General features: G+C 38.4%; 1 protein-coding gene and 1 pseudogene across 1 annotated transcript in view; one reads left to right on the forward strand and one right to left on the reverse strand.

The window, feature by feature from the left end:
• The window catches only part of LOC124805138 (modular serine protease-like), a 224167-nt gene that overhangs the window by 126994 nt on the left and 76448 nt on the right, over positions 1-20725 (reverse strand). The gene's annotated exons all lie outside the window — the stretch shown is intronic.
• On the forward strand, positions 18923-19040 carry LOC124709310 (annotated as a pseudogene).

Here is a 20725-nt window from a genome sequence, read left to right on the forward strand (position 1 = left end):
AAAGTGTATTCCATCTGCCAGTTAAGACTAGAGCACTGCTTGGCTCAGTAAAGGATGATTCGGGTTTGAGAAAGACTGGTATCTACAAAATTCCCTGACACTGTGGGAAAGCCTAAACTGCACAAATGATTCATATGGTCCAGGATGGATGCATGGAGCACCATCACCACACACATCTATTTAAGCCAGAAAAACCTGCAGTTGTCTTACTGACGGACATAAAATGCTGTATGATGAACACAATACATTCCTCCTGCATCACATTATTGGAACTGTGTAGCAAAAGAAGGTGTTGAAATCTGGCTCTCTGACAATATTATAAACAGAGGTTAGGACTATCCTTTAAGTAAGAGTTTCAACACTGTTTTCTTTGAGATTAAACTGTTTCTGTCACTGAAAGGTGTCAACAGTGTTTGATATCGATTTATCATTTCCACAAGTTTTCACCATTGGTGCACTGTTGTGCTTTGTGCTAAAGGGCCGTTACATTTGCACAAATATGGTGGACATATAAGCAATGTATAAAGGTGGTTTGATTTCAGTTTCAGTGAGTTAGTGCGACAGCTTACTCACCTGAAGATGACGTCTAGGTGGACTGCTGAAATATTGTGTCAAGGTGACATTACATTCCAACTGGGGCCCAATCTGAATATCATCAATCACTACATCAGGAAAGTTTATGGAGCCACATACGAAAGTATCACCAACTTCTCCTTCTGAATTTAAAAAGGTATACATTCACTCAAAAGTAAAAGGTCAACTAGTTTGGCAGTGTTTCCAATAGAGTACTATAACTTGTTCCCATGAAATACACCCAGTCTTATCTGATATATATACTGCATCACTAGCTGAAGGCACTTTTCCAGAGAGAACGAAATATTTCATTGTTGAACACTTCTTTAACAAAGATGATAAGAGAGATCTCAATAACTACCGACAGGTTTCACTGCTGGCGCCATTCTCCAAAATTTTGAGGTGATGTATTCCAGAATAATATCTCACCTTAACAAGAATAGTATCCTTGGCAAACCATAGTTTGGGTTTCAGAAGGGTTGCTCTACTGAGAATGTCATTTACATATTCACTCACCAGATTTTCAAGCGTTAAATAATAAAATAATACCAGTTTGTATTTTCTGGGACCTCTCTAAGGCATTTGACTGTGTGAATCACAGTATTCTCTTAGAAAAGACAGAAAAGTAAAATTTGATAACAAACTGAGAAAGTTTCTTCTTGACAACTATTTTTATGCTGTAGAAGAATTTCTATTACTGTAATGTGTTGAAGGTTGTGGGTAGGAATTACTAACTCACATCTGTATATTTTTTTTCTTTATATGTTAAAAAATCAAATGAAATAATTTTAAAAAGCTTAGAATACTCAAAATGTAGCCATATGTACAAATTAATGTGAATGTAAAATGGATCATTCCACATCATTTCTATCTATCATGCAAAATGATCCATGAAAATGTAACTAAATAACTAACTTCACTCTTTTTGCCTTGCATCTTGCAGTACTTTCCCACATTCCCACTATAACTGCACCACTATCATCAATATCTCTTGCCAAAAATTTCCGAGACTGGTGGACCTGCCAGTACCCCCTTAAGAATCATCTTTTTCCCTCCTTATTACAAGAAAGTTTCACATATCTTGAATCAATTCTTATAAAGGCCATGACTTGCAGCTGTAATAGAGAGACAGTTCAAGAAAGCCTCTCACATCAAAAATGAGCCAAGTACTCGGAAAATTTGTTATGACAGTTAAATTTTACGAATCAAAATGGACTGTTTCTGTTGACTATGGGCCACAAATTTCTATTGCTTCTGCAACAAAAAGGCACTTCTTTGCTTGAGAAAAAAGCAATGTCATCAATGTAGCAAATATACGTTGTTGATTTATGATGTGAAAGAAAGTTTTCCATCATGTGTTCTAAGCAGACTGGAACACTGCATAGGCCAACCAGCGTAATTCTGAACTGAGAGAGATCATCAGGTGTGATGGAAGAGTCTCTTTCTGGTCAGCCTTGTCAACTTTGATCTACCAAAATGCAACCCATAATGGAGAAATACTTTGCTCCCTTCAGACAGTCCAAAGTGTCATTAATTAATGGAAATGGGTATACATCCTACCTGATAATTTTGTTCAACCATCAGAAATCAGTATAGGATTTGGAGGGTTTTTCTCATTGGTTTAGGACTTTATGTAGCTGCTGGCTCAGTCCTTGTAGTTGAGGCTAAGTCAGAACACTTCATGAGATCTGTCACACAATGTAATATCTGCTGTATTTACCTTTTTCTTTTAATCTGGTTGTCACAGATGATTCTTGAAGTAGAGGTCTGCTAATCAGTGCCTCGGAAATCTCATGTGTAGCTGAGGAAAGGCTTGCCTTCTTCACGTTCTGCAGCTGTTATTGGAGCAAAAGAAGATAACTTCTACTCATATCTTGAAAATGCACATCCACTACTTTCCTTTTACAAACATATATTTTCCAGAATGGGTGTACAGATCATTAGTGTCACTCATGAATTTGAGTAGAGCACAATGTCTATATGACATACGCCTTGAAGGCTCAACATGATCATCCAAATTACAATATACTTCATTTGTCACAAAACCATCTTGTCTTGTTTCCATTCTTGGAGAATGTGGTTGCTCTTTGGTAGTCAAGCCACTGCCAAGCCACAATGCCAGAATGTAAAAGGCTCCACCCACAGCAGGTGAAGCCATTTATTTGTCATCACCTCTTGCTATTTTCCCATATTCCACACCTCCCATTTAATTTCTGCACATATGAAAACAAATATCTGCACGTAGTATATTATCCACAACTTACTCCCTACTTAACATTATTCTGTCATGATCATCTTTCCTTCTACTACAACAGGAGTATGAAATGTCATTTGCCTACACAGCACGTAACACTTCAAAATGCCATCTGCTATCTTTCTTTTGCACTAAGATGGTAGCAGAGGTCCAAGGGCACCCTGATGGTTGAATGTTGTCTTGCAGCATTCTCTCAATTTGACTCTGAATTATCTGTCGTTCAGCTGGAAGCACACTATGTATCCACTAATGGTCAGATTATCCCTAGAGTTCATTTGCTGTTTCATGCTGGGTCTTCTGGTCTGCCTTGTTGCCTTTCCAGATGTCTGTGTGCCATAAAACTAATGCAGAATTACCAATAATTGCTGATGCTGTTCCTCAGCCAAGCCAGGGCCTATTGCTATTATTAGATTCCACCAGTGGATGGTTGGTAATAGTTTCATAGCACATTTTGCCAACCATGGCACTGAGCTGACCTTTCTGGAGCAATTCAGCTACTATATGCACAAATCCTTAGGGATGAGTTCTGTATGTTTGTGACAGCTGGTGACCCAAAGTTTTCCTTGTCCACTAGTGATGTTTATGACATCATGGCATATAGATCTATTTTGGGAGGCTGAATCTGAATATTCTCCTGCACTCAACTAGAGCATTACTGTTTAACTGAATGTCAAGGTTGACTAGAACTTGTCTCGATGATGGTATGATGTGTGTATTTTCACAGGCGGACAATTGTCATGGGCAAATGTTTGAACTTAGTGGGTTTGCTTCATAAATCTGATGCTCCAAGCTTCCACAGACTGTGACTGCCTGTGATGCCTGAAAGCTGCTGCATTATGGTAAAGGGGCAAATTCCATCATTTATATTTTTTTCAACTGAACCCTCAATGTAGTTATTCTCACAACACAAAATCCTATGGGTTGAAAGTATTTTCCAATCATAACTTTTAACACAATAGTCTTCTACAGAAGAATAGTGATGATGAGCATTCATTGTAACAGAAAATGATATCCAGTATTACCTGGTGCCCGCACAGGTTGGTTGTTGATAATGTGGTGTCACCGCCATACACCACACTTGCTAGGTGGTAGCTTTAAATCGGCCGCGGTCCATTAGTACATGTCGGACTGCGTGTCGCCACTATGGGTGACAGCAGACCGAGCGCCGCCACACGGCAGGTCTAGAGAGACTTACTAGCACTCGCCCCAGTTGTACGGACGACGTAGCTAGCGATGCACACTGACGAAGCCTCGCTCATTTGCAGAGCAGATAGTTAGAATAGCCTTCAGCTAAGTCAATGGCCACGACCTAGCAAGGTGCCATTAGTAACATTGCATGTATCTACAGAGTCTCACTTGTATCGTCAAGAGCGATGTACAACAATGATGGATTAAAGTTAAGTATTCCAGCAGCTACGTACTTTTCTTTATAGCATTCATTATGTATCCTGTTTCAGACCTATCTCTAGCCTGCGTGGGTTAACGCGTGCATATCAGCTTCCTCACTCAGGTAGTGTTGGCTAACTGCTAACACTACAGATAACACTGTTGATGGAATTTCCTGATATATTGGCAATGGTCACCCATGGAGGATTTTCATGTGTGACAACTGTACTTCCATAGGTTACTGTCTCATTTAGGTTTCTCAATTTTTGACAGCTGAGTGAAACTTTTCATGACAACAGAACAACAGCAGCATGTTGGAGAATAACCTTGAACAGCACATGGTGATGGGCTTTATTCTACAGGTGAGCAGTTGTCACTTGGAGTTCGTGGTGTGCATAGAATTTCCCTGTTCTTTGATCTCTTGCTGTGCAATAGTAGTCAAACACCCTTCTATCTTTGTGGTAGTATATAAAGACCTGATGCTTCTTGATTTATTGGTATCTCCACAATGCAGACCACAGGAGGAAAGCACTGCTTGTACTTGGGTGGATATGGGTATTGTGTTTCCTTATTAGAGTCATGATAATACACACTGAGGTGACAAAAGTAATGGGGTACATCCTAATATCATGTCAAATCTCCTTTGGCTTGGTGTAGTGCAACAACTCAATGTGGCATGGATTTAGCAAGTCGTTGGAAGTCCTCTACAGAAATACTGAGCCACACTGCCTTTATAGCCATCCATAAATGTGAAAGTGTTGCTGCAGCAGGATTTTGAGCACAAACTGACAGCTCAATTATGTTCCATAAATTTTTGATGGGATACATGTCAGGCAATATGGATGGTTAAATCATTCACTGTTCTTCAAACCAATCTCAAGTCCAGTGACATGGCACATCATCAAGCATAAAGATTCCATTGTTGTTTGGAAACATGAGATCTGTTAATGGATGTTAATGATCTCCAAGAAGCCAAACATAACTATTCCCAGTCAAGAGAATCCAGAGGACTCATTCCATTCCATGTTAATACAGTCCACACCATTACGGAGCCACCACTAGCTTGCACAGTGTTGATAATGTGGGTCCATGCCTTCATGAGGTCTGTGCCACACTTGAACTGTACCATCAGCTCTTATCGACTGAAATCAGGACTCATCTGGCCAGGTCACAGTTTTCCAGGCATCTGGGACCCAGAAAATATGGTTAAAAGCCCAGGACAGGCATTGCAGGTGATGTCATGCTATTAGCAAAGGCACTCGCATCACCCATCTGCTGTGATAGCCCATTAACACCAAATTTTTCCACACCATCCTAGTGCAGATGTTCATTGTATGTCCCACATTGATTTCTGTGGTTGTTTCACACAGTGTTGCTTGTCTGTTAGCACTGACAACTCTGTGCAAATGCCCCTGCTCTTGGTCATTAAGTGAAGGCTCTCCTCCACAATGTTGTCCATGGTGAGAGGTCATGCATGAAATTTGTTATTCTTGGCACATTATTGACACTGTAGATATCAGAATGATGAATTCCCTAATGATTTCCGAAATGGAAAGTCCCACGCGTCTAGTTCCAACTATCATTCCACGTTCATCGTCTTAATTTCTGTTGTGCATCCATAATCACATTGGACACCTTTTCACATGAATCATGTGAGTGCAAATGATCGATGCAAAAATGCACTGTCCTTTTTTACTTTGTGTACACAAACTACCATCATCTGTATTTGTGGATGTTGGTATCCCATGACTTTTGTCACTTCTATGTAGATGTCTAAATCATCCAGTCTCCTCCAAACTGTCACACAGAATCCAGAATCAAGTTCCAGTTACAAGAGCAGATTCATCATCAAGACCAACACCACCTGGAAAGCAAATTTATTGAGCATACAGAGCTCAACTGATTGCCTCAAAAAGTATTTTCTCCTAGGTGTAAATATGTAGAATGTTCTAACACATTCTGGTATTCCAGGAATACCTAAGTCCCAGAATCTTCAGAAATAATAAATATTTAATGATACATAATTCCAGGAGGCAAGAATTAAACTGGTGACCTGCATGTTACCAGCCAGTAGTATTGAGGTGAAATGTCACACAACAGAAAATCAACTAAAATCATTTAATAGCAGAAAGGCAACTGGATCTGGTCATATACCTATATGATTCTGTACAGAATATGACAGAATTTATCCTCTCTTAGTAGCAATGTAATGTGAGTCATTGGAGCAAGTGATTGGAAGAGGGTGCTGGTCATTCCTGTACTCTGGAGGTTTAAGCCGTCATGCTTACAACTTCATAGTAATCCCCAGACCTAAGAAAAGAATGTCTTGCAGTTGTTGGTGGACAAGACTGAAGGATCAATTGGGATAGTTTGCAAGACATGCATTTAAGTTTCAGAAATACAGCTTCAGAGTAGAATATTGTCAACTGCCTTCAACATTTTGTGATGTCTATTGCGTGAATTTTGTAGTGCTGACGATATCCCAGCCACTGCTACACTAATGGAAACTGTATCAGAAGAAAGGGAAGATCCAGCATTGCTAAAGGCCATGGAGGCATCAGAAAATGAAGAAGTCATCAAGCAAGAATTCAGATTAATAACTGGAATATTGCATACATTGCATTATGACCTAATGGGTTGGAAATGGTTCCTCATCACCCCAGCCCACTTGTGGTCAGCCATACTATAGCATTTTCAAGACGCTCCTACATCAGGTCATCCTGGATTTGCAATAACCTTTGGTAGATTCAAAACCTTGGGCAGTTGTCTGTTGATCTGACAAACATTATGTAAGCCACTGCAGGAAATGTCAACAATGGAAGCATGTCTCTAAGGTAGCCCCTAGGAAACCTGATAGTTATTCTGCCAGCAGTTGCTCCATTTCACCAAAATGAAAATTACCTTTTGGATAAGTTTTCCAACCTGACAAGTGGGAATAAAGTGATAGTATTGTACATTGGCTACGTCATCCACTACACTGTCATCTCGGGTGTACCAATTGCTGAAGCACCAGAAATGACCACAGTCCTTTTAGAACACAATTTTGAAGCATGGTGCATTGTGATTTATTACCTCTCATTACAGAGAAATGATTCTCTCTAGACTAGTGTTAGAAGTTATTTCATAAAGCAATATCAACCACAGCGTGACTACTTAACATCTACAAATGGCTGGTCTCATGGGACACTGTGTTAGTAGTAGTGGAGCTTGTGGGCAGGCACTGTTGGGGTAATGCTGAGCACTGGAAGGGAAGTGTCATTCTAAACTGAAGCCTACACTCATATTTTTGGTAAATATTAAGTGGAGCCCCTCCATGACCACAATTGCACAGTGACCATTCAAAAAGATCTACTGCCACCAGTGCTTTGATTAGTAACTCAACTGAAAATCCAACAAAAGCAGCAATTCATTTTCACGTGGCTTGTTAACCATTTGCAACTATCTGAGAAACATCATGAGACACAAATTTTGCGTAAAACATACGTTTTGCTTGTTGCCATGTTAAAATTTGTTTGTTTTGCAAAACACAGTGGAGATTACACAATGTCACGTCACTAACATGCTGATCAGATGCAAATGCACCAGAATTCTGAAACTGATTTATATACAAATGCACCAGAATTCTGAAACTGATTTATTAAGTTTACTAAGTGAGAAAATGAAGAAAAGTAAGGTTAATAGCTTATGAAAAAGCACATCCTAGCTACAAAAAAAAGTGTAATATCTTCACTTATGCTGTTCCAAAACTCACTGCATTTCTTATTTAACCAGCTGTTGATGGCTCTTAAAAATTACGTCTTTTCATCAAAAAAGGTTGTAGTTATTGGAATAACACATTAGATAATGAAGTTTTGTGTAATAACCATATGGCAAAATACTCTCCTCTTTGCATCCTATCATTTGCCAACATCTGTTTATCAAATATGTGTGTGTGTGCCACATAGGCTAGCCGATCGGTCTGAGGTGCCTTGCCACGGTTCGTGCGGTTCCCTCCATATTAGGTTCGAGTCCTCGCTCGGGCGTGGGAGTGTGTGTTGTCCTTAGTGTAAAATAATTTAAGTTAGTGTGTAAGCCTAGAGACCAATGACTTCAGCAGTTTGGCCCCAATAATTTAAGTTAGTGTGTAAGCCTAGAGACCAATGACTTCAGCAGTTTGGCCCCATAGGAACTTACCACAAATTTCCAAAAATTGTGTGTGTGAGTGTGTGTGTGTGTGTGTGTGTGTGTGTGTGTGTGTGTGTGTGTGTAAAGTGCCTATCTGCCACTCAGCATCTTTGCTATATTGTGAGTAGCAACTATCCTTTTCTTAATATTGTTACATTCCATCTAAGATTTTCCATTGTTTTATCAAATATGAGAGATGTTATGGATATTTCATCCTGTCTTTATTGCTGGTGCATACAGTTGCAAATAAGTGTGCTACATCAGATCAGTTATCTTGAGACCACAGTCTAAATAAAATTTCAGTATGTTAGCTAAATTTCATATGCAGCAACGTATTATGTAATATGCACCAAATGCAAAATCATAGTGACCCCCATTTCTTCACTGAAACTTTTTTTTCAGTTCACGCTGTCTTATTTAAGTGGAAATAGCACAATAACTATGACCACTAACGATCATGAAGCTGACATACAGCTATAAGTAACACAAAAATGACTTTTTTTTTACTGAATAGTTCCTGTAAAATCATTTGAGAAAGATTGCAGGGTGTGAACCTTGATTCTGCCATTGCAGTGCATAGCCAAACAGCCAAAAGAGGGCAAACATTATCAACCTCCCCCTCTGAACAAACAAATGAACACACCCAATGGATCAGGCTAAAATTGCTAAAATTGGTAACTGCACATTGGTCGGCATATCCTGCGCAGACCCTAATAGAGATGCACCAGGTGGGGGTGGGGGGGGGGGGGGGGGGGTAGATGATTTCATTTATAAAAAATAATGACTTACATAAATCAGTTACTATGTAAGTGACATACTTTGTGGACTGCTGCTTTCATTCAATATGAATAATTTTGAAGTTAATTAACAACAAACATAGCTAGGTAAATTTTATAAAGTTCTTCACAGCAATTTGTCACTAAATTATGTAATGTTTATGTAAAAAAGTGTGTAAAGTCAATTTAAACACTTCCATTGTCAGCCATGTAAATGGATAGATTCATTGCCTACAACTGCAAAGCTCTGTTCTTCTATCTCACACTTGGCAAGGAGATAGCTGAAAGAGAAAGTGTTGATGAGTCTGTTGTAAGAGACAGATGTGTTTGAGCAGTCATAAGGAGTAGTTCTAATTTTTAAGCTCATATGAGCAGATGGAAATTACAGTACTGTGGAAGATGAAAGGTTATTGTGAACCACTGCTGTGTGTGTGTGTGGTGTGTGTTTAAAGATAGAGATGCTGAAATAAATGAACTTTACCCACTGAACTATTATCAATTTGAAAGTACCAGATTTTTTGGACTGGAAAAATGCAAAACAATCGTACCCCAAAGAAGACAACAAATCCATTATAAAACCACCTATGTGACAGATTTAAAATTTGTCAAAATTGACAGACCACATTTGCTTTTACACAAAATGATGACAAATAGCTTTAAAGTTGATACATCATCAGAAATATAATCGTTGTTGAAAGACACAACAAATAATCTGCCATACGTATTGAGCTTTTGCCCAAAAGGCCTCTTTCTACAGCAGACAAAACACACACACACACACACACACACACACACACACACACACACACACACACGGCACTGTCTCTGGCTACTAAGGTTGGGCTGCGAGCATCTTTGCCTGGCGAGAAAAGCAATCCGGGTGCTGAGGGTAAAGAGGAGGCAGGGGCAGGAACAGGGACAGGGAGGGTTAATAGGGTACGGTAAGGATCTGTAAAGTACTGCTTGTAACAGCATGCAGGGATGTGTTGGGGTCAAGGTAGCAACTGGATGCAGTCAGGATGTTAGACAGATTGGACGGGGCTGGAGAGGAGATGGCACAGAAGGATAGGAGTAGAGCAGCAGAAAATAGAGAGAAATAGATGGGTGGGGACAGGGGAGGAGTGGGCGGGAGGTGGGGGGGGAGACTGAAACTAGTGGGTGTATTGGAGGCCAATTACCTCTCATCATGCCCTTAAATGAGGAATATCCTACCCACTATCCTTCCCACCCCTCATACATTGGTATTCTGCTACACACGAAATCTACATAATATTCTTGTCAATCCCTACTTCATCTGGGCTTCTAACTCCTTGGCTCATAGCTCATATCCCTGTAATAAATGTAGATGTAAAACCTGTCCCATACATCTGCCCACCACCACCTACTCCAGCCCTGTCACAAGCATCACCCATTTCATAAGAGACAGGGAAACTTGTAGAAGCAGTCACGTGATCTACAAAGTAAGCTGCAACCACTGTGTTGCTTTCTTTATGGGCATGACAACCAAGAAGGTGCCTGTCCACACGAATGGCCACTAACAAATTGTGGCTGTGGCCAAGAGACAGCTGGACACCCAGCTGCTGAGCATGCTGCCCAATGTAACCTTCTTCACTTCAATGATTGCTTCACAGCTTGTGGCATCTGGATCCTTCTTACCAACAACAGATTTCCTGAACTGCACAGGTGGGAACTCTCCTTGCAAGAACCCCCTGGCCTCATCCTTTGTTAGTTCCTGTCCTTCACCCACCCATCCCCTTCCCTGCTGCCACTCCAGTGCTACACAGCTTTCTGTTCCACAAACAAACCCACTAGTCTTTTTTCCTCTCTTTTTTCCCGTCCCCTATATCTCTTGTTTTCCACCCCTCCCTCCCCCCTTCTACCTCAAACCCTATGACTGCACCTAGCTGTCCTACCCCGTCTCCACCACATTCCTGCTTGCTCCCCCCAAGCAGCACTTTACCTTCCACCATCCATTCCTTGGTATCCCTTTCCTTCTCCATGTCAGCCTCCTCCTACCCCCGCCACACAGACTGCTTCTCCAATCAGGCACAGTTGCTCGCAGTTCAGCTTCAGTGGTCAGTGGCTGAGTGCATGCGAGTTGTGTTTGCTTGTATGTGTGTGTGTGTGTGTGTGTGTGTGTGTGTGTGTGTGGGTGTGGGTGTGTGTGTGTGTTTTACTTTAGAAAAAGCTCAACACGTCTTCATGTTGAGTATGTCTGCAACTCAACATCTCCTCTATAATGGTGAGCAGCAGTCTTTCCATTTCATAATATTATTGTTATTCCATCCTGGATTTTTCCATTAAACAGTGGACTCTCCAGGTCGGAATATCAATAAAGGAAAGAAAAGATAAATTGTTGCTTACCATAAAGATGACACGTTAAGCTGCAGACAGGCACAATCAAAAGACACTTACAGCTTTCAGCTAGCCTTCACCAGAAAAAGAATCACCTACACTCAAGCAAGCACACCACAAGCACACATTACCGCCATCTGTGGCAGCTCAGACCAGAATGCATTTCTAAAGATGTTACTGCTAATATTGCATTATGGTTAAATATTTAAGGAACTTATAATTTAAGAAATATTTAACAAAACTTATCTGTAGGTAATTGTCTATGGTCACTTTGCTGTCATCTTCATCTCATTAATGATCCAGGTTCTTCAACTAGTTTTGATTAAAGCACGTATCTTGCACATTCATTTTTATTTTTTTCTGCAGTAACTTTCAGAAGTGAAACATCAGCCCTCATAATAACAACAATTTTTATGAAGCATAAATAACAAAAGGCATACATATTGAGCATTTATGAAATAACTCAATTATGAATTGCAAACTGAACTGTATTATACATTTACTGTGTTGTCGGGCACTTTTGACTACTGTTTGTAACACATGGATGCCAGCCATTGCATTATCGATACTTCTGGTGTGGTTACAGTCATTTTACCCTCATCTGATTTATTATCATTATAATTTAGACAGAAACATGTTTTCATATGTGGAAAAGTCAAAGAACTGAAATAGTGACAATATATAATTAAAAAACAGATGGTTTCAGAACATTGTTTAGATTTGGGAGTTACCTGATTTTACATTAAATATAAATGATTATTGTAAAGCCAACTACATATTCATGATCAAAAGGTAAGTTAATAAATTTTGATCTGCAACATCTTACATAAAATGTCACGATTTTGCATGTTTACATGATATTTGGTAAGATTCAGGCATGTTAAATGGTGGAAAGTGACAATGTTTTTGAGAAACGTTTATCTGAAAAGTTATGTTTCTACTCATTTCTCTGTCTTAAGTGAAATTACAAGAATTACACAACTTCCTGGAATTTTGTTTTTCTTGTGGCAACTGACAAAATATTGTCATTAATTAAAAACACTTAAGAAAACTACCATTGCTGAAAATGCTCCAACGTATCATGCGTTTACTCAGAAAGCAGAATCAGAGTAAGAGTTTTTATTGTCTGATAACATACACATTTAAATCAGACATTTAATGTACAGGGGACATGTCAACACTGCAACTGCAATTCAAATTTGTTACAGAGACAGTATATAACAATAGCATTAATATTTAAAAAACATAATTATTACAGTCATTTATTTGACATAAAACTGCTAAGCTTAGTTAACAATCATTTGCTTTCTTGCTCAGATTTTCACATTGTCATACAGAAATTCTTCTCAGGAATAATAGTATTTCTATACAACAACTTTTTTAGCTTTTGTTTCAGTTGCTGTAACTCCCTGCCCTAGCTCCAAGTATTGCATACTTCAAAAGTAAAATGGAATCTAAAACTTCAAATCAAAAATTAGTACTGAACAGTTCTTTTGTCTGATTGGACTGAATCTTAATATTTTACAACTGCAATTATTATTAAAACACTGCAAATACTATTTGGGGAAGAGAAAAGTGGTTCAGTACTAGAATTACTGGAAGGGGACCATTCAGGACTAGGACTACATAAGGGCATTGTAAATTGTACAGATTCATGAAATAAACTATTGTTATAATATTTTAAGGGATGTGACCAAGCTGAGACTGGAAAACAGTAATGCTATAAAAAGTGAATTATCAAAGCAAATTTGTGAAATAATCAAATTTCTGAAAGCAACCATGTTCTAAGAAGTCGATTAGGAAACTAAATTATCAGAAACTGACATGACCAAGTATGAAATAGGGAATCAAACTCTGATATTCGTGGAAGACCTGAGTACGCAAATCACTGCTGTAAAAAAAAAAAAAAAATAAAGAGATCAGGCTAAAAATGTAAATTAAAAAACTGCAAAATTTTATAAAGTCACCAACATAGAATCCAGGGTTCAAATTTTTGATCAAGAACTAACTGATTTGGAAGCTGAAATACAAGGTAAAATTTCAAATGTGGACTTTAATTTGTGTAATGAAGTTGAATCCATTATCAGCAGCTGTGAGGCAAAATTTTGTAATGAAAATGAAAAAGCTATTGAAATTGAAAACATCATTGTGAAAAAGATAATAATGAAAGAACAGTATCAATTTTGGAGAATAATTTACTGAATGTGTTGCTACAAATTTATTTTGATATCAATATAATGGAAGGAAACATTCCACGTGGGAAAAATTATATATAAAAACAAAGATGAGGTGACTTACCGAACAAAAGCGCTGGCAGGTCGATAGACACACAAACAAACACAAACACACACACAAAATTCAAGCTTTCGCAACAAACTGTTGCCTCATCAGGAAAGAGGTAAGGAGAGGGGAAGACGAAAGGAAGTGGGTTTTAAAGGAGAGGGTAAGGAGTCATTCCAATCCCGGGAGCGGAAAGACTTACCTTAGGGGGAAAAAAGGACAGGTATACACTCGCACACACGCACATATCCATCCACACAGTGTCTGTATGTGTGGATGGATATGTGCGTGTGTGCGAGTGTATACCTGTCCTTTTTTCCCCCTAAGGTAAGTCTTTCCGCTCCCGGGATTGGAATGACTCCTTACCCTCTCCTTTAAAACCCACTTCCTTTCGTCTTCCCCTCTCCTTACCTCTTTCCTGATGAGGCAACAGTTTGTTGCGAAAGCTTGAATTTTGTGTGTGTGTTTGTGTTTGTTTGTGTGTCTATCGACCTGCCAGCGCTTTTGTTCGGTAAGTCACCTCATCTTTGTTTTTATATACAAATTTATTTTTATTTACTTATTTTTGATAAGTACAAGTTGTAATGTACTGTCCAACATTCCAGTGGAAAGTTGTCCTTTTGATTTCTTACGACACCCTAAGATAATTTCATTTATGATATTATTGACAATCCTAAATTTATACTATGAAAATCTGTCTTGGTAGGGATGTGCTATTCTGGGTAAATCACACTTTATACAAGATTTAACATATCAACAATCTGAAAAAGAGTTTCCTTAACAAATTTTGGTCACAATAAGAACAGGCCAGAATTAAAAGCCAATCCCCCAATGCATCAAGTTACAAGGGACATGGAAGGGGATGAAAGAATTGTGTAAAACAAATTAAAGAAAACTGTCCAGTTAAGATAGCATTTTGACAAGCTGACTAAAACTGATGCATTGAAGAGAAGATTATCTGAAAGTATTGTATGGGTTTAGTGTATGGGGCCAGATGAATCAGCTGCATAATTTCTAAAATATGTAGACAAGTTCAGTATGACTTTTTGAAAGAAATATGCAGCGTTTTTGACAAAGTCATTTCACACAGGAAGGTTTGAATGGAAATTCGGGCACTAGTATCTACCATGGGAGGATTGAGGGGAATAATTACAGCAATCAGGAAAGGAGTCCACCAAAAGATTATGCTAATAACAAAGGGAGACAATATAACATGAAATCAAAGAGGCAACATAAACTGGAAGCATAATCAGCATCCACCTCAGAATTTAAGTCGAGGTGCTAGAATTATTGAGCTGGTAAGCTAAGGGTCGCTCCAATTGAAGGTCCACAATGTGAGAGTGAGGAATAATAATTTTAATATATGGACCACTAACTGTGGCAAATATTCAAACCAAAATAGTCACTATAACAGTAGAAGGGTAAGAACATAGAAACACTAGATTAATAAAATTAGATCAAGAGTTTTGGAGTAAATTGTGGCAAAACTGGGCTGAAGAGCCAAGTAAAGTAGTAATACAAGAAGAGGATCTAGTAAACTTTTACAATATCAATGTAGAAGAAAAGTATAAAGAGACCAGAAAATCCAGGAGTTATAAAGAGACTGGGGTGATATACATTTTTGAGATCTTTTCTCAAAGTGAGGAGGTACTGGAACATGATCAGTGTGATAAAACATGACAGATGAAATATGAGTTAGTAGCTGTAATAAGTTATGTTCTGTATGAAGGAGGGATTGAGAGTAATTGAATAAATCAGAATGAAGATGTAGATTATTTGGCAGAGTTAAAAGAATTTTTTCTAATTGGAATACGTTGACAACATCTTTCTCATTGCGTCATCAGATGTAGTGAAAATGTGAATGACAAAGAGAAAGAAATGACAGAATCTATCATATGTACAAAGACAACTGACACTCATAGCTTAGTAAATGTAAGTCTTTGGGAGGAAGTATGTTACTAAGTTTTCTGATCAGTATTTAATTTGAAGGCATATGATTAGTAAGAAGAGTTTTTTGTATAAAATTTGTAGAAATGCTGGGACAGGTCTACTTAATGACTGAATTTGGAAATTTGGACAATTTTGTCCAAAAACTTTACCCTGACTGGCAGAAGGAAAATTATAATGAAACTTATGAATCATATAAGACAAAGGTAGGAATGAAAGAAGATTTGACCATGTTGTTTGGTGACTTCAGTAATGATCATAATTGTGTAAGTCATAGTAGCATTCCTAGTTAAATATTAACTGGATGATGGAGGTAAGTAACAAATGCTATAAGGAACAATGGTATTCAAAACAACAAAGTTACACAATTCAGTGAATTTGGAAATGATTTACTAGATGAAGACATTGATGCAACAACAAGTGATGAAGTAAAAAAAAAACATCTTGATAGAAACAGGGTGCTGAGAAACAAAAGCAATAATTCATTTATGTAGCCATCTTTCAAGAATACCAGAAGCTCTAAATAATTATATTAGGCAAAATAAGAAGAACACTGAAATGCCAGTGGTAGGGAAGCAAACATTAACGCCATTTGAAAGTGAATTTGACCATAGCTATGTGGTAATTTCAGAACACAGTTTATTTTGGAAATAGGCTTGTTACATTAAGTTAATGCAGTTTTAGACTCGAAGGAGAAAAAGATAATGCATAATAGACACAAAGTAGAATAAATTCAAATAAAATTCAAAAGTGAGGGAAGAGGATTCTTTGGAAAGTTGTCATTTCTGAAAGATAGAAATCCTATAGTAGAAGATAGTTCAGAATTAGAAGTTGAAACGGAAGAGTTAATGAAAGCTATTGAGAAGAAAGCATTAGAAACTATAGATCTAAATAATGAATGAAGAAATGAATTACAGAATTTGTTTTGGGGCTACAGAGATGTATTCAGTGATATTCAAGGAAGTGTTAGAAATTCTTAGTGTGTACTAAGACTGAAATCTCTCGAGTATTTTTATAAAACCATATAATGCACTAACTGCAAAAAGACCAGCTGTTGAAAAGGAATTACAAAATATGCAAAGGTATAACATAGTTGAGGGAAGCAGCAGTTGATTATTATAATTATTTGATAGTTGTGGCAAAATGTGAAGGGGGTTTGAGACTTGTTTCGGATTCACGACATCTGAACAAATGTATTCATAAATAAAATAATCACCTTGTTGTTACATAAGTTTGAGTGAACTAAGTTGATGACCAGTTTAAATATAACTTCTGAACCTCATCAAGTTCCACATGTTCCAGTATCTCACAAAAAATTGCATTTTTGGAGAATGGTAAGTTATCAGTAGTGCACTGTGTCCTTTGGCTTAAATATTTCTGTGGCAGAGTTCTGAGGTACCAGGTATTAACTCATGCCTAAACACCTATACTAGTAAATGGCGTAGCCTCCACAGGTGGCAATGTAGGCCCGACTCTGGCAGCTAGTTGATCGTACAGATGGTGAATACTGTCCTGCCATGTCTGCTCAAGCTCTTTAAGTAATTCTGTTGAAGTTGTTGGTTGATGTGTCACATGAGTCACTGTTCATCCCATCATAACCCACACATGCTTGATTGTACATATGTCTGGAGGCTGTGTTGGTCAGGGAAGTAGCAGCATGTCTTGCAGAGCACACTGTGCTTCACAAGCAGTGTGTGGGCAAGCATGATGCTGTTGGAATAACACATCACCTTCCTGTTGCAAGAATAGCAAGAGAACTGGTCTAACAACATTCTGCACATACCAAGTGCTGGTTAGCACCCCATCCCGAAACACCAAATGTGAACGGTAGTTGTGGCTTATTGCACCCCATACCATAAGGCCTGGGGCAGAGCCAAGTGTGTATTGGATGAATGCACTCTACAAGACAGCACTTACTTTGTCTATGTCGAACATGCAAATGACCATCACTTAAGTGCAGACAAATCTATTTTCATTGCTGAAAACCACAGCATACCATTCCATTTAACTAGTGATCCTCTGACATCACCAGTTGAGCCATGCATGTTGATGTTGTGGCATGAGGCTAGAGGTGTGTGTGCTCATGGTCTTGCTGCTAAGAACCAGTTCACAAAAGTTCGTGTTGACATGTCTGTGCTGACAAGCCCTCTTATCTGTGCTGTGGTAGCTGTACGAACTGCCCGGGCTGCCCTTACAATCTGATGATCCTGCAGGGCATATTTGGTGCATGGACAAGCAGAACCTCATCTACAGGTGTGAGAATGTTCATGTGACCACTGATATCAGTATCAGTGCACAACTGACACAGCAGATCCAACCTGTGTGATAATTCTCCAAATGGACCATCCCATCACTCAGAAGGCCATGCTTCACTCCTTTCAAACTTGCTCAGTTGGCTGTAGGAAGCATGAGTGTGTCTCCATGGCATAGATGCAGGCTTGCTTCACGTGTTTGCAAAACACTGAGCCTTGTGACTACAAGCATTCCCTATTTAAGGGTAGACACATATGGCACTTTGGTTGCTATGCCACTATGCTATCTGTTGGGGAACAATGCTGAAACCATTATCAGTACATCTACTATCCCCCAGCTGAGAATGCCATCACTGGATCAAAACTGACATTTTTTCTGGCTGTGCATCTGGATGACATTTTGCTTTGCAGTCAGAGTTGGGATTAGCATTATTTGTTAATAAAATTAGTGTTTTCTAAATTGTATCAGGAGGAATGACCATGAAACTGGGAAGATTCACATTTGTGATCAATTAATTAAAATTTTTGGGGCAACGAATTAAACAAAAGCATACATTGCCAAACTGATGAAATCAAAGCCACTGACCAAATTCCAAAATCTAGAAATAAGGAACACCTAAAATCCTTTTCTTTCATATGTCTAGATTCCATAGAAAGTATGTTGGTAGTCAAAGTATGAATGTACTGTGTGTGTGTAACATGTTGAAAAAGAATTTGATTTGGGTAAGGGGCCAAGATTGTCAGGAAACTCTCAATTCTACAAAAACCCAGTATGTTATTGCACCATTATTTACAGACAAGATTCATCCTTACCATTTTATTTATCTTGTAATGTCAATGCTCACGGACTCCGTGCATACTTATTTCAAATAAAAACTGTGGATGGGAAAGGTAAACAAACACATGTCAATTGCTTTTGTTAGTATTATCTACAAGCCAACGGTCTTGCCGCAGTGGTAACACCGGTTCCCGTCAGATACCTGAAGTTAAGCACTGTTGGGCTGGGCTAGCACTTGGATGGGTGACCATCTGGTCTGCCGAGCACTGTTGGCGAGCAGGGTGCACTCAGCCCTTGTGAGGCAAATTGAGGGGCTACTTGAATGAGAAGTAGTGGCTCCGATCTTGGAAACTGACATACGGCCGGGAGAGCAGTGTGCTGAACACATGCCCCTCCATATCCACATCCAGTGGCACCTGTGGGCTGAGGATGACATGGCAGACAGTTGGTACCATTGGGCCTTCATGGCCTGTTCGGAAAGAGTTTAGTTAGTTTTAGTTTAGTTTAGTAGTATCTACAAAAGCACGAGAGAACTTCCAGTTTAACTACAAAATAACTGATAGCTGTACATTGAACAATAACTAAATTTAAAAACTAATTGTCAGGACTTAGAAGAATTGTGGATTCAGATCACAAGCCCACAAGCTACTCACAAGAATACAAGTTGTATCACTGCAGGTTGACCAGATGGGGTGTGTCTCAAAGTCTGACTAAAAATTAAGCATGTTACTGGATCAGAAAGAGTCTTAGTGACATGTTGGGAGGAGCAACTGACCCTAGTCCCAGAGGCCCAGATTCAGTCCCAGATTTGGTGAGGGGTAATGTTTGCTCATTTCAGGCTCACCAGGACAGCCTTATGTCCACTCTGCTTCCTGTCAAAATGAGCACAGAGATCTTTCCCAGGAACAATAGGTGGCTGGGATGCAGGACTCATCACCCCTTCCTGTTGAAGTGAAATATTTATATTAATCTCTCTGCTGTGTACTATATCTATGACTTTGGTTGGTGTCATAAAATAAAATACATGTGTCTTGTTATAGCAACTACATCGTGCAAATGCTTTATGTTGTGCCCTTTAGTTCTTTCTTGAAGTTTCTGCAATACTTCTCATATTAGTACCAAAGAGATAGAAGGGCTGCACTCAACCAGCAGTCAAGCCAATTGTCTGGTGATGAAAAAGTAAATAGCACCATCTGCAATAATACTTAAAGCAACCAGAGTCATGGTGATAATTGAGGACTAGAGAAAAGTGTTTTTGGTAAAATGATTGCAACAGAGTTTGTAAATTTTACAAAATACACAAACGGATCGGGTTTAGCATAATAAATTTAGATTGACGTCATCAGAAATTGTGTTGACCACAAAAATACACTAACAAACTTACCATGTACATTCTGAAAATTGCGAACATTTTTGTACACAAAAATGTTTAAGATGCAAGAAAATGCATACTTTTTCAATATGGCAATAAGGGTCAGAAAGTAGATTAAAACCTAGGACAGATGTCAACAAACAGCAGATGTAAGTAACAAACATGTCAGATATATTAGATTATTCATCTCAAATCTGTTGTGGAAGAATACATAAATTATCTCAACTTAGAAAATGTTTCAGGGAATCAATACCAATGTATGATACTGACTGAGTAATACCACCCTGTGTGGTGGATTTTAGGAAGTAGTGATATGTGAAATTTATATTTTACTGTGTTTTTTTTTTTTTTTTTTTTTTTTTTTTTTTTTTTTTTTTTTTTTTTTTTAGTACAATTTTCAGTAGTTCATTTAGTTACATATCACATGCTGTTTGCTATTACATTGTGTAGGCTTTTCAAATTTATTATGAATGACTCAACTACTCATTACATTGCCCATCAGACCCCTAGAGTGTTCTCTTCAATGGGTAAAGAGAAGAAGAAAATCTAAGCTACATGGAAAACACATCATATACATTGATTAAGTAA

Source organism: Schistocerca piceifrons, chromosome 7 (genome assembly GCF_021461385.2).
Source record: "Schistocerca piceifrons isolate TAMUIC-IGC-003096 chromosome 7, iqSchPice1.1, whole genome shotgun sequence".
NCBI lineage: Eukaryota > Metazoa > Arthropoda > Insecta > Orthoptera > Acrididae > Schistocerca > Schistocerca piceifrons.